We start from the raw sequence: 15,058 nt of genomic DNA, 5'->3' as shown, positions 1-15,058 counted from the left end.
CACTGCTAGACTGAAGCAAATCAGCCACCTGAGAACATTTTTTAGTGGTTAAATCCTGAGGAGATTTCGGCGGGTAGTTGCCAGTGGCGACTTCAGCAAAAACGTCACTCGCAAATTAATATTCATGGTTGTAAATGCAAATGTTTTAGTCGCAGTTTGGAGCCCTGGAGGTGTTACAAAAATATGTTTTGCTGTTCAGATACGTCACTGTGCATTAGTCTGTATCCTCACAGGCATACTGTCGACTCACTCTCATCAGGAGGCCTGTAAAATACACACACACACACACACATGCATGCATTCCAGATTAATGACCCTTTTTCGCACTCTTCGATATTATTTATTAGCATTTTGAGTAAGTTCACCTGATTTTCTTTGTAAAACGCTCTCTGCGTCCTTGTATTCCAACGTTATCTCTTCCTTTCACTCCTTTTCTCTGGACTGAGTAAATATGTTTCCTGTTGATGTGACTCGGAGGCCTCCCCGCCTCTCTGTGGCCCCCCAATCCCTCACCCCTTTCCTCCAACTCCGAGAAACAGAACTCCAAAAGGCAGATGTCTAATATTAGCGGCCACGGTTTTGAAAAACTGTGCAAAAAATGTGTCTCCCTTCTGACAGTCGAGAGTGCAAGAGGCCTTGGGCAGATGTTTAGAAGTGAAGGAAAACTTCTTAAAGAATGTGTACATGTGGAGATCAGGCACCGCTAACACATCACACCTGGCCCAGCACTCTTTCCAGGTTAACCCTGTGCAGACGGCAGTCAACTGTGGCCTCAGGGGAGACAAAATCCGGGCGCAGACTTGGGGGCGCGAGTTGTGCTGAGCTTTTGATCTCGCTGTGGGACATGCTGGTCTTGATGAACGTCACATTGCTTGCTTATATTAAGGCATCATAAAACACTGTGTCTGGCTCATCTCTGTTTTGGAGTTTTGGAATATCCAGAATTCCCTTAATTAATGAATGACCAAACTGTGGGATGTCTTTCATTAAATTGATCAAAAGTGACAGTAAAGACATTTATTATATTTCAAATGATGTTTCAAATAACTGCTGTTCTTTTGAACTTTATATTCATCAAAGAGTCTTGAAGTATAATGGTTTTCCACAAAATAGAAATCGGCACAACTGTTTTCAACATTGGTAATAAGAAATGTTTGTTGAGCAGCAAATCAGCATATTAAAATGATTTCTGAAGGATCATAGGACATTGGTGACTGGAGTAATGGCTGCTGAAAATTAAGCTTTGCCATAAAAAAAGAAGATTCTACCATGGTACCATGTCTAAGAAGTTGGGTAAACTTCTACAGCGGTAAACGGAAACTACAACAAATGTAATTTTGCTTTCCCATTGGCTCTAATAGCAAAAAAAAAAAAAAATGCTAGTGTTTTTGACTTTCCAAAAGAGGAAAAAATGTTGAGAGATTGATTATATTGGTCAGGTGAGAGAAAGCTGTTGTTTTAGAAACACTTATGCAGCAGCGTGAACTTGTTTTCTGTCATTTAATGTTAAGGTAATATAACACAAAGTATATTAAAAAAAAAACAAATATGAAAACTTTGCTAGTTTTACAATGTTCATCATAGTCTGTGAAAAGGGTCCATTATACTGTCATAATAGTAGTAATAATAATGTCCAGAACCAGAGCAACAGAATACTCTATATAGAGTGACACGCAACTTTCTACACTTGCACTCAAACCGAGAGTCACACACACAGAGTGAGTTATATATGTGCAGAGATGCATATACATGCTAAGAGACGTTGACACCTCCCACAGTAGCCTGAGCGAATACAAACAGCAAAGAGCAGGAGTTCCAGGAACAGATGGTGGTTAGTTTTATATATATATATATATATATATATATATATATATATATATATATATATATGTATATATATATATATAAATGCAGCTTATTTCAAAGTCACTAACTCAAGATCAGGTTATTTTGCTCTCTCCTTCTTGCTCTTTGTTGCTCCTGTTTTCCTTTTTATGGCATTTTGGTGTATTTTTTCTATCCCTCTTTAGTGTGTGACTGTTCTCATCTGGTCTGCGCTCTTTCCTGGTGGAGGAAACCCCCTCTGCCGCACAGATGATCATAGCAGAGCTTCAATTCCATTCCTCTGACTCACTGCGCTGAGGAACAGTGGATTTTTGTGTGCATCATGGAACGGGCAGAGAGAGTGGTCTGCGGAAAAGGGCAGTGTTGTGTCTCAATCACGTCCTTTCGGTGGCATGCTCTCTGTGCGTGTGTCCATGAATGTGCCAATCTTTTTTAAATCTATTGGCACCCTTGATCATTTTTTTGAAAGGCCTTTTTGAACGAACTTTTTGAGCTCTCAGAGGAAAACTTTATTGCTCAGAGGTTGCTCTTTCATAGCTTAGGAGACATAAAGTCAGTGTGGAAATAAAATTGATCCTGTTTATTTTTCTTATAAATGTTCCAAGTCTTATTGTGCATGAATCATAAGTGCATGTTATTTCAAAGGAAAAAATCTTGTAACCTTTCTTCAAAACATCCTCTGCTTCTGACATCATCAAGGCCTCTTATATTTAAACCCCGATCATGACCGATCAGTTCCTGATGAATAAAATCAAGTCCCACCCTACATTTTCTTCCTGATTGAATATCCTGTTTTATTTAGAAATGAGTCACAATATAAAAGTAGAATGGTTTGCTAATACTTAGTTTTTCTCTTTGAAGTTTCAGCTTACAGATATTTCACTTTAAATTACTTAATGTGCAAATAGAAACAAATGAGGTTTTTAATAGATTAGAAAGGCTGTGATTCATTTGCATAATTATATGCACTGCAGGTTTTAGAGTAAAGCATGCTATTGTGTTCAGTTACACGTGTCATCATCTCAGTGCATTCATATCTCTGAGGGGAACTGACTGGCTGTCTTTAGAAAAGTTGAGATGGTATTTTCTTTTCATCTTGCCTCTGTATAACGAATATTTAAGGTAGGGCTGCACAATTAATCGAATTTCTAATCGCGATTACAATTATGGATGCCACAATTACATAATCGTTCAAAGCGGCAATTAATCATTCAAAGTCCACTTATGTTATTCTGTGTGCTTAAGATGTGTTTTTTTACTTTCTACATTTTATCTTAAGGGTTTTTCCCATTATTTTAATTTTAGTTTTAGTATAACATTATAATACCATTTATATTTTTACTTTTTTATAATTTAAAGAAGAAACCAATCTGATGTATAGTTGACATTTGAGGCTTAATACTATAGAAAAGCACTAAAGTGTTTTCAGCTTATTTTCATAAAAATACGGCATTTAATTGCATCAAACAATTGTATTCAAGGGAATAATCAACAATTAGGATTTTTGTCATAATCATGCAGATCTAATTTAAAGCGTTGTTTGAGCATAGCACTTCTTTGCAGCGGTAACAAAAGAAATGTTATATTTGCTGCTTTTCTGTAAACGCCACCTACTGTCAGAGAGTGAATTTGCATTTTCATTTAGCCTGTCTGCTGTTTTTGTTTCATGCAGATGTTTTATGCAGTAAAGTCAGACCATCTTCGAATTTCGAAATCATATAGTCTAATTTGGAAACTGCTTGGTTGGAACGTGATTGAAATACAGTGGTTGCCTCAAATTTTTAATGGAATGAGCGCAAGCAAAGCCTTAGTTTTGTTTATATGAAGAGATTTCTTTCATTTGTGTTATTGATTTTGGGTTTGTTTTAAAATTTCAGTTTAGTTTTGTTATTTTACATATTTCAATTTCACAAAGAAATGTGAATTTTGTCCAAGCAATCATAAAAGAACACCTTTTCATTTATAATTTGTCTTAAAATTTTATTTTAAAAAATCCTAAAAATTTGTATGAATTTATTACTTTAACATAAGTGTTGATTCACTCTCCTTTTAGTCTTGTTGGTGTATAGGACAAACAGTTGAGCTATTAACGAGATCTCAGTTGTGCTTCTGCTGCTTGTTTCGTTGAAAAGTTTTCGTATCCTAATTCCCTGGTTTTCAACCTACTGCCGCCACATTCTCTAGAACATTACACAGTGGAACATTCCACCAGTTTGTTTTTTCTCCTCCTCCTCTCTCTCTTTCTCATTTCTCTTGCTCTTTCTCAGTTCTTTTTGCTGACCTACTATTTTCAGCTACCGCTGTGTCCTGCAGCAGGCTTTTTTGCATGCCTTCATGGGGCAGTGGTTTAGTAATCGTAGTCTCAAGTTCCAGGATAACAAGGGCACGCATAAAAACAAACCCGGCAGACTGACACCTTCGGTCCCTGCCAGCTCTCTGGCACAGTTTGCACTACCCGGCCCGAACAGGATGAGTGTGCACTTCATGAGCGTGAACTCCATAACCCTTCTCTGGTTTACTAACCTGTGCAAACCCACATCACAAATTTAATCTGAGTGTTCTTAAAGGGACAGTTCACCCAAAAATGAAAGTTCTGTTATTATTTACTCACCCTCATGACTTCTGTGAAACAAAAAAGGAACATTTTCGAAGAACATCCTCACACAAAGTTATCTTCAAAAGCTTTCAAAAACTTTGCAATATAGTGCATAAGTCATAGATCACTTTTATGATGCTTATACAGTCCTTTTTATAGCTTGACAGCACCAGTCTCCAATTACTTTCATTATATTGCAAACATTGGGCAGAATATCTCCAGAAATTTACTTTTTGTGCTCCACACAAGAAAGAAACTCGTACAGTTCTGGAATGACATTTTTACATTTTTGGGTAGACTGCCCCTTTAAAAGCAACTCTTTGTGTCGGTTTGTATTTTTTGGTCTTTATCTGCTAAATCTGATCCTGGGATATATTTAAATTAAGGAGCCACACTGAGTCTGATCTCCCTTTTGCAGTAACGTGAGCACAGTTTGGGCTTTTTAAGGAATTTTTTAGATAGACAATGGCACCATTTATGAACGTGACGAGCTTCATCCAGACAGGGCTGATCCAAGAGTCTCTCTCTCACTCTGTCTGTCTTCCTCTCTCGCCCTCTCTGTCTCTGTTGAGTCTGAACTGTAGATCATGTCAGAGCAAAGGAAACTCCTTCCTGAGCACAGAGCATGTCAGAGCAGGTCTGCCATGATTGTCTACCCTTTTACCTCTTTTTTTCCCCTCTTGCTCTACAGTATTTCTTCTGCACCTTTAGTGTGTGTAAAATCAACATGACGTAAAAATTCTCCAGAATGGCCTTCATAAAACACATTCCTGGTCATCAGTGCACATTCTTCCAAAGAACACAAACTAAAACTTTTTTTTTTGTTATTGAAATGAAGCTGAAATAAAATATAAATATTAGATGGAAAACCTAAAAAAAAAAAAATCTGAAATATTGCCTTGGAAACTAACTGAAATAAAATCGGTTTGTTTTTTTTTTTGTTGTTGATGATTTTTTAGATGTGAAAGTGTAAATAAACCTAAATAGAAATATAAAAAAATAACAAAAGCATATGATTGAAATAAAATTAAATGAAATAGAAATAGATTAAATTAAATAAACCTTAAAGAAATTAAACTTTCTTTCAGTTCTGATTTTCATTTATTTAGTTTGAATTTCATTGAAGCTGAAGTACTAAAATTACTGAAATTAAAACAATTAAAAATAAATAGAGAGCTAAATTGAAATATAAAAAAACAAAAACTAATAAAAAAAACAAAGCACATGACTGAAATAAAATTAAATGAATTAGAAATAACTTAAATAAAAATCTTGAACTTAAACATTTTCTTTCAGTTCTGATTTTCATTTCATTTCACAGAAGTACTAAAATTACTGAAATTAAAAGTGAAATAAAAATAAATGGAGAACTAAATTAAAATTAAAATAAACCTGAAACAAAACAGAACATAAATATTAGATATTAACTATACTAAAAAATGTAAGTTTGTTTTATTTCAGTTAGTTGCCAAGTTTCTCATACTCATTTAAGTTGAAGAACAATTACTAAAATTAAAATTGAAATAAAAGTAAAGTAAAGAGAGATCTAAATAGAAATATTAAAACACAGAAAATACTAATAAAAATAACAAAAGTATGTAATTGAAATAGTTAATTGATATAAAGCTGAAATAAAATAAAATATCAATATTAGATTTAATTTAATTGGCTTTTCTGTTCTTTTGTTTAGTTAACATACTAAAATTATTGAAATTAAAACTAAAATAAAAATAAACAGAAAGCTACTTAGAAATATTTAAAAACTAAAAACAAACTAAAAAAAAAACAAAAGCACATAACAAAATTACTAAAACTAAAATTATAATGGAAATTGAAAATAAAACTAAAAGCTAATTCAAGATATTAATAAATACTTATATAGTATGTAAATAATAATAATGAAATAACACTGCCAAAGACAAAAATGCTATTTTTAATTATTTATGAATGTTGTTTACTAATTGTATTTACATCTTAGATTACTCACTAGTATGTACCCGAGTCAACCAACTCTAGCATCAAACGGACTCAGATCTGTACCAGAAGCTCTAATGTTAAAATTCACTGAGAAACTCCTATGTTGAGAATGGCAGAGCTGCAGGATACGCTGATCAGGCGTGCAGGGCTGGAGAGGAGCTGGAGAAGGTCAGGTCTGCCTCCTACATAATTTTCCTTTCCCATTCACTAGGGAATCACCCTACACAAGAGTCCCTTCAAAACCCAGCGAGGTCAAAGCATGTCTCTGAGCCAGCTACTGCAATCATTGGCCAATAGCTATAAATCAGAGGCACGTCTTTATTTTGCATGATTCACTCGAGCTTCCGTTGCTTTTGGTTTTTTTCACGGATGTTGGGTGGGGAGAGGGTAAAGTTCTCACCCTGTTAACTCAGGATGGGAAGCATGGGAATGAAAACAATGCCTTGAAACACCAGAGATGGCCTGGCATGATAGTGAGACCCTGGTCTAATTCTCTGAATGGGCTTTTATCAATGACACTGGGAGTAATTGAGGTCATTCCTCAGACTAATCAGCTGCAGAGAGGGGGAGCGGCTGGAGGGTAGCAGTGAAGTAGTCTCATTTTCCTGGAGGGCTGTTTGCGTAACGCTCTCCACGCAAGAGCTGAATGAGTCCGCGGACGATTTTTATTGCACATCCTGAAAGCCAACACCCTCCCACCCCAAACATGCTGGGAATTCACAACCAAGCGCTACATATCCGCAGGGCTCACTGTTCTTAAGGCAGGGTGGATCTCTAGACAGACTGTTTGGAATATTGCAGTTTTTGGGCCATTTTGTTTTAGCTTTGAAAGGTGGGCTTTGTCTTAGATTCAGTTGAATTGACATCTCACAGCCAAATCCCATACTACACTCCTCTGTGGCCAATATATTCTTTGATGGCTTTCATCTGCTTGCTACATTTTTCTTGCATCTTTTAAGTCTTTTCTTTTTATTTAATCAATTTTTAAAAATGTTATACATATATTGAAATAAAAATAAAAAATTTACTTTAAAAATATGTAAAAAAAAAAAGTTATTTCTTTCTTTCTAGCACTTGCATTTCAGTAAAACATTAGTAAACCATTTTTAATAATGTCAATTAAAAAAAAAAATTGAAAGTCAATTTTGAATTTATTTTATTTCTTTATTTTTTTCTAGCACTTGCATTTCAGTAAAACATTTGAAATTATTTATAATGTTTTTATTTATTTAAAACATTAAATATTTTATCTTATTTTTCTGCCAGTGGTTACATTTTAGTGAAACATTTTTTAATGTCAGTTTATATATATATATATATATATATATATATATATATATAGTGGCAATTTTAAATTCATTTATTTTTTTCTATTTCTTTTCACATTTCAGTAAAACATAACAAATTTATTTAAACCATAAAAACTGTTTATATATTATAAAATATATTGTAAATTTTGAAATATATTTATTTATTTATATATTTATTTATTGCCAGCACTCAGTATAATGTTTGAAATCAACCATGTTTTTTATATAAAATATGGTATATTTTATTAGTTATTTACTGTTAAACAAGCAAAATATAACAGTTTGTCTGTTGCCGGATAGCAGAATAAATCAGTAAATGAATTAGTCTGACTTTTACCAATGTATCAGTCCATCAGCAATTGCCGCAGATCACAATATTTATCTTTTTCTTTAGTTTTATGAACTTTCAGTCAGTTATGCGGTTCAGACTTGTGCAGATGAAATCAGTTTTACATCAGATGATCCGGAGCACCATAAGTTAAAAATGAATACCAAGAAAGAGTTGAGTGTGTGAGCTTGAAACAAATGTTTAAGAACATACAAATGTCTCTATTTGTGTAAATAAATTGTATTAATTAAGTGTGAAAGGGATTTCACAGGTCCGAACCAGCATTTCTGACTGAGATCTCTACCTGTGGGACTTGTATTTGGACCTTTAATAAAATGTGTTTCTCCTCCTGTCCGAAAGAGTGTGTCTCAAGGCAGTCGGCCAAGAATACTGCAATAACTTTCATTAATGCGAATACAAACTTTTTATAGTAAATATTTGAGACAGGTATACATCTCACCCTGTGATTCGAGCCTGTGTAAATGCAGAGAGGGAAGCATAGCTCTACTGTCTAATATTTAACAGTGTTTGGAGTTCACCAGAGGTGAGTTACAACTAAATGACCTTTGCATTATATTTTGTTATGATTATGCCTCAAGATGCCTTTTTTTCGGAGTTTAGCTAGGGGACTATATAATGGTGCCTGAATTAGGATAGATTGTGTGTAGGGAAATAATTGAATGCCTCCAGGGTCTGCGAAACACAAATACGTCTACTTGATCAGAGCGTCTGTTGGATAAACACTTTGACTCCCTGGGCTGCGAATTTTCCTTGTTGGACGGAGAGAGACAGATAGTGTTTACAGCAAGAACAATGGGCCATGCAATCACAGAAACATGAAATCACACACTCACACACACTGCATGTACTGAGAGACACACAAACCCTCTTCAGAGAAAATTACCATCTCCTATATACATAATCAGATTGACTGCAGGTCTGGAATTCTGCTGTTTCATCTGGTTGAAAGGAAAAACAGAAGAAATTCTGATGGATGGGTCACATTATAGTGTGTCTTTCAACGTTTGTCCAACCTTTGGATGTTTTTCTCTCGTTTCTGAAGATGAATTGGTATGGTGCAGCTGAATGCTGTGCTCTTCATATGGGTATTTTTTTTTTTATGTGCTCGAATTTTGCTCAACAGCTCAGGAGATCTCTGTTGGTATTATTTTTGGGTTTGGGATGTGTTCTGAACCACCTTTTTGGAAGCGTTTAAACTAAGAATTTTTATCCTGTATTGGTGGTGATGAAAAAAAAAACTGCCATAAAATCTGCTAGATTTATATTGAGGCCCAGAATATCATAAAGTATGCCATTTACTCTCCCTCTTGTCATTCCAAACTCTGTGACGATTAGATGTTATGAGAATGTTACCAAACCGTTTTGGTTCCCATTGACTTCCATTGTTTGTTTGTTTGTTTGTTTTTTGTCTATATACAAGTCAATGGGAAACAGAACCAACTTTCTTCAAAATATCTTCTTTAGTGGTCTGCAGAAGAAATAAAGTCATTCAAGTTGACAATGGCATGAGGATGAGTAAATAATGATAGAATTTTCATTTTTTGGGTTGACTGTCACTTTAAAGTCAGGGTCTTTTGACCTAGAGCCACAACCCTAGCAACACCCTAGCAACCATCTAAAATACCCAAGTTTTGCACTGGCCTTACACACATTCACTGCTGAAATATCAATGTTTTCTCCCTTGCTTCACAACTTGTTTGTGCAATTCTTGACAAAGTGTGACTACAGAGATAATATTATTTTTAATTTTTTGATTTAGATTTTTAGATTTTACTTTATTTTATGATTTATTAATAATTTTATTTGTTGATAGTTAATTAGTTAATTTTTTTAACATTTACATTTTTAATGATTTGATTTTTTTATTATTTTATGTATTCACATATAAATTAATATTTTTTTAGGATTTGACAAAGTGCAGCTGCAGAACTATAAAAAACACATGGAGAGCATAGATTAATTATTTAGAATTTTTTTTTTTAATGCATGATTTTTCTTAATTTAAATATTTTTTACCAGTGCCTTTTAAATTTTTATTTTACTTTATTTTATTAATAATTGTATTTATTAATATTTATTATATATCAATATATCATTATTTAAGGTATTTGATTTTTATTATTTGATTTATTCATATTTATAATAAATATTATCTTCATTTTGGGGAATTTTCTCATAAAATTTAATCTATTATTTTAATAATATATAATATTTGTAATGAGTTTTTTTTTATTTTCAGTTTTTATTTAAATTTGAGTTTAGATTTTAGTGATTTGTTGTATTTTCTTTAAAAAATATCCTTGTTTAGCTTACAATATATAATTTTATACATTTTCAACTTTTACCTAAAGTTAAAATAAAGTTTTCATTTTATTTATTTGCCAAAGCAACATTTCTCATTTTCATTAAATTTTTTTAAGTTTACATTTTCATCCAAAATTTATATTTGATTTTATTTCAGCTTTATTTTAATTGTTTTTTTATTGTATATAATTTTTGTTTTACTTTATTTGATTATTTATTGAGAATTGTATTAGTATTTATTAATTATTTTATTCTTTTAAATTGACATTGTTTTAATTATTTGAAATGTATTATTTAATGTATTCATATTTGTTATTATTAATATTTTTTTAGGGATTTTTTTTTTTTATAAGGTGTCATAATCTGAGTAGTTTAAGAGTTTTGAAATCTCTTCTGAGGAACAGCAGGGTTGTTTTCTGAGATTGAGGAGCAAAAGACCTCATTAAAAGACTCCATCTGCTATTCATGTATTTTTATTGTTGTCTAAGAGAAACATAGATGTTAAGGTGATCTCAACTGTGATTTTTCTCTCCTACAGCGTCCTTCACGCGCACACACACACACACACACACACACCCTCCCAAACTCGCTCGCTTGCTCAAAAACACAGATCAGATTTGCAAACCATTGCAGAAAAAGCACTTCCCTTTCTTTGCCCAGTGTCCCTTAGATTGATGTAAGACATTCTTTCCAGAAACATCCCTTTCTTTTGCTCTTTTCTGCTTGTCGTCTCCCTGTCTGGCCAAGCTAGCCCTCTGAAGTGAATTAGTGGATCTTGCTTAGGAACTGATAGTTTGTGGAAGACTGAAATTCCATTTTGCTCCTCTGCAATCTATGTATATGTACATGTACGCACTCTCAATCACAGCTTCTCTAAAAAGAACGAAATGGAAAATGCCATTTGGCAGCTTTTCCTCGAGAGTTTATCTGGAGTAAAAGCAAAAAAACCCACACGCATGAGGACGTGCACTCGCACACACTTTGCTGATGTGTCAGCGGCCCCCAGCAGGACTGAGTGGACTTTATGAAGTACCCAGCAGGCCCTGCAGTGGGGGAGAGAGCTTCTCTCTGAAGCACAAAGAGGGGTTTGTTCTGCTGAAGAGGCTCTCTGCCTCGACAGCCTCCTCAGAAGCTTGGCAATCCAGCAGTTTTACCAAGAAAGTCCATCTCTCTTGCTGCTCTTCAAACATTGCTTCTGCTTAGCGGATGATAAATGGACAAAAAAATTCTAATGGACCAGAATCATAGAGACTTTAGGTTTGGCTCTTTTTACTAAAAGCCATTAAGCTTCCATGCTTAATGCGGCATTATAGCACTCTCTCATGACAACCCAGCACAGGGGAGTCCAATCCTGCTCCTGGAGGGCCACTGTCCTGCAGAGTTTTGCTCTAAACCCAATTAAACACACCTGAGGCAGCTAATTAAGGTCTTACTAGCTAAACTAGAAACGTCCAAGCAGGTGTGTTGAGGCAAGTGGGAGCTAAACTCTTTAGGATGGTGGCCCTCCAGGACCGAGTTTGGAAACCCCTGCCCTAGCATCACAGTGCTGGGTTTGCATCACTCACATATTTTCTTCAGATAGTTAGAAATGAGGTCTGTCATTTTATGAGGTCTTAATTTATTGTAAATATATATGGGTGATGTGGGAACATTGTAATTATTTTCCCAATTTATTTTTATCCTAACATCCTTACCACAGACAGGCTCTATTGGTAAATGAAAGCTTAGGACTGTAACCCAGTTATGTAAGTGATATGGTGATAAAACAAACAATATATTTATCTGCATATATTTACATGTGTCTCTTCAGTGCTCTACAAGTCCACCACAATTATTTAATGTCTTTGAATTATCCTCATTTGGGGAATTTTCTTATTAAAATTTTATGTTATTACTCTATTATTTTAGTAATATATAATACGTTTTTTGGTTTTCATTTTAATTTTTAATTGTAATTTTAGTTTCACTTTTAGTGATTTGTTGTATTTAAAAAAAAATCTTTATATTTAGCTCATTATATGTATATTTTTATTTTTTTTGTTTTTATTTTAGTTAGTTGCCAAGGTGACATTTCTCATTTTATTTTATTTTAGCTTTTTTTTTATTTTATTTCAGATTTATTTTATTTTAGCTTTATTTTATTTCAGCTTTATTTGAATTTTTTATAGTTTTATTTAAATTTTTAATATATTTAGTTAATAATAATAATAATATTATTAATTTTTTTTGTTTTATTTGTTTGTTTTTTTTTGTAGTAGTAGTAAATATTGTTTTTTTTTTTTTTAGACCCGTTTTTCTTTTCATTAGCCTTCACGCCATCCATCCCTTCAACCCCTTCAATCGAGGTAGAGGAATGTTTGTAGAATTCTCTCTCTCTTCTTTCTATCCTTTTCTCTCATGCTCTCTCTCTCTTTGTGGGTCAAGGATGAAAGGGCCCTTCATATTAAGAGCCTGTGATACAATCCTGTCACTCAGTCATCTCAAAGCTCCCCCCAAACCTCAAACTCAGCTCCTCCACTTTCACAGGAACGAGAGAGGGGGGGGCGAGAGAGCCCTGCATACCTGCGCGAGACCCTTTCCAAACACATACGGGACAATCTCAATGGATTTTGTTGTGCTCTGTACACGTTGCTCTGTGAAAAGGTTATTTTAAGTTGCCATGCGTATACACTCACGTCCCGGTGAAAGGACCCACACACATCGCTGTGTACACACACCCCTCCCCTGTCCCCGCCGCTCAAGAAACGTCTGTGAAGCCCCTTCAATACAAGTACAAACAGGGTCTTATTCAAACCCAGTAACGGCTAGCTGGAGATACTGACCCTGGTATTGACTGATGGGGGAGAAAGCGAGGAGGAACTGTAAAATTCATCAGTGTGATTTGGTGATTTACTGCGCCGGAGGCTGTCACGCCACGGTTCCTGCAGTGTCTAGAGGAGATGCCGATGTCTAAAACAGCTGGTGGCCCTCAGCTACACGAGCCCCGGATGAGGGTCCTCGTTTGAGTTGCATCTCTGAGCTTTATGTTCTGACAACAATCAGCTGGTGTGATGGGTGGAGGGGTTTCATTCACCAGCCTCTCATGAGAGCCATAACAGAGAGGGTCTGTGTGCTGGCGGTGGCCCTTTCTTCCTGCGCCGCACCAGTTGGTCCTGATGGCTCTATTTCTACCGCGTTGACTGTGGTGAAGCCATAAACAATGCCTTAAACTGTTTGTTTAACCCAGTGTCATGGTACAAAATATAGGCCTGCAGGATGGTGGGTCAAAAATCAAGTCAAGCCGCTTTTATTTGTATAGTGCATTTCACAGTACACATTGTTTCAAAAGTTTTTTCAAATGTTTTAAAAAGCTCTACAGAAAATCATACTGTCAGTGTTTATAATATCTTAAAATCTTCATGCCATTAGTGTACACAAAATGTATATATACTAACATATGCATATATATACATTTTGTGACGAAATAAACAACCAAGCAGCAGAGATTTGGTGTATGATGGTATATATCACTTTACGTGATTGTATGTGTGAATGGAAGTGCGAGTGAAGTTGTACGCTGTTAAAAAAATCTAAATCCTGTAATTTTTTCAGAAAAATACTGGCAGTTGTATTTCTCAGAATAATTCTGTAAAAATACAGTGAAAATGTAAACATATTTACAAAATAAATGGTAAAATTTTACAGTTTAAATCTGTAATTTACAAAAAAATGACATTTTAAATGTAAAATCTAACACCGTGTCCTAACTACACGTGACATAGAATAAAAGTTATCTTTTCCATGTTAATTGGAGTTTTTGTCCTAACTACCTGTGACTGCTATTTTAGAAAGGGTTTCTATTTCTGCAATGTTGTGGCTGGAACAACAACATACAAACTATACGACTGTAGATAATTCTCAGGTGATTATGTGCATTTTTTCAAATTAAACATGTCTATTGTAAGTTAAAATATCATATTGTGTGGCCTTATAGCCATACTGAAAGCAACCACAGATAGTTTACCTCAGATCTTGAAAATACATTACAGCAAAGATGTACGTTAAAACAATGCGAACCAACAAGCGTGTTCCATAACAAAGATGCTATCAGTCCCTCAGTATGTTCATTTAATGTTAAAAAGGTTTAATATTTATATTAGATTACAAACTTATCCATTTTGATGCGAGTGCAGAGCGCTTCCAGAGAGACTCCGCCCACACACTCTTCTGATTGGCTATGATATTTGATTGATTCTGTCACGGTGTCGCGTCGCGTCTGGTGTGGACACCCAAACTGCTTGTCGCAGAAATCTTGTAGCGTCGCGTGTAGTTAGTACACGGTGTAACAGTCATTTTCTGCTGATTACCAAAAATAAAAAGTAAAAAGTAAGCCACATGATGATTCAAAGTTCATCACAAGTAGCTTTTCCACAAACTGAGGTAAATACTAATATGTAGAAGGTGCACAGTGTCATGCGCACAAATGCAAAACACCATTGAATTACCAATCAACTCGCACTAAAATAATCAAATAAACATGTTTTAAACAACATGAGCTGTGACAAAGCCCTAATATACATAACCAATAACAAACATTATTAAGAAGCTCAGTCATTTAAACAATTATTTTATAAAATGTGAGATTTAATGTGGGATTTTTTTTGGGTGTTATTTTCAATATGATGTGCAATATTTTTA

General features: G+C 34.4%; 1 protein-coding gene across 2 annotated transcripts in view; it reads left to right on the top strand.

Annotated features, from left to right (window-relative positions):
• fndc3bb (fibronectin type III domain containing 3Bb) overlaps positions 1-15,058 on the top strand; it is a 64,408-nt gene that overhangs the window by 15,371 nt on the left and 33,979 nt on the right. The gene's annotated exons all lie outside the window — the stretch shown is intronic.

This window comes from Cyprinus carpio, chromosome B24 (assembly GCF_018340385.1).
Source record: "Cyprinus carpio isolate SPL01 chromosome B24, ASM1834038v1, whole genome shotgun sequence".
Taxonomy (NCBI): Eukaryota; Metazoa; Chordata; class Actinopteri; order Cypriniformes; family Cyprinidae; genus Cyprinus; species Cyprinus carpio.
Note: the sequence above shows the minus strand (reverse complement) of the source record. Positions and strands in the feature narration are given on the sequence as shown.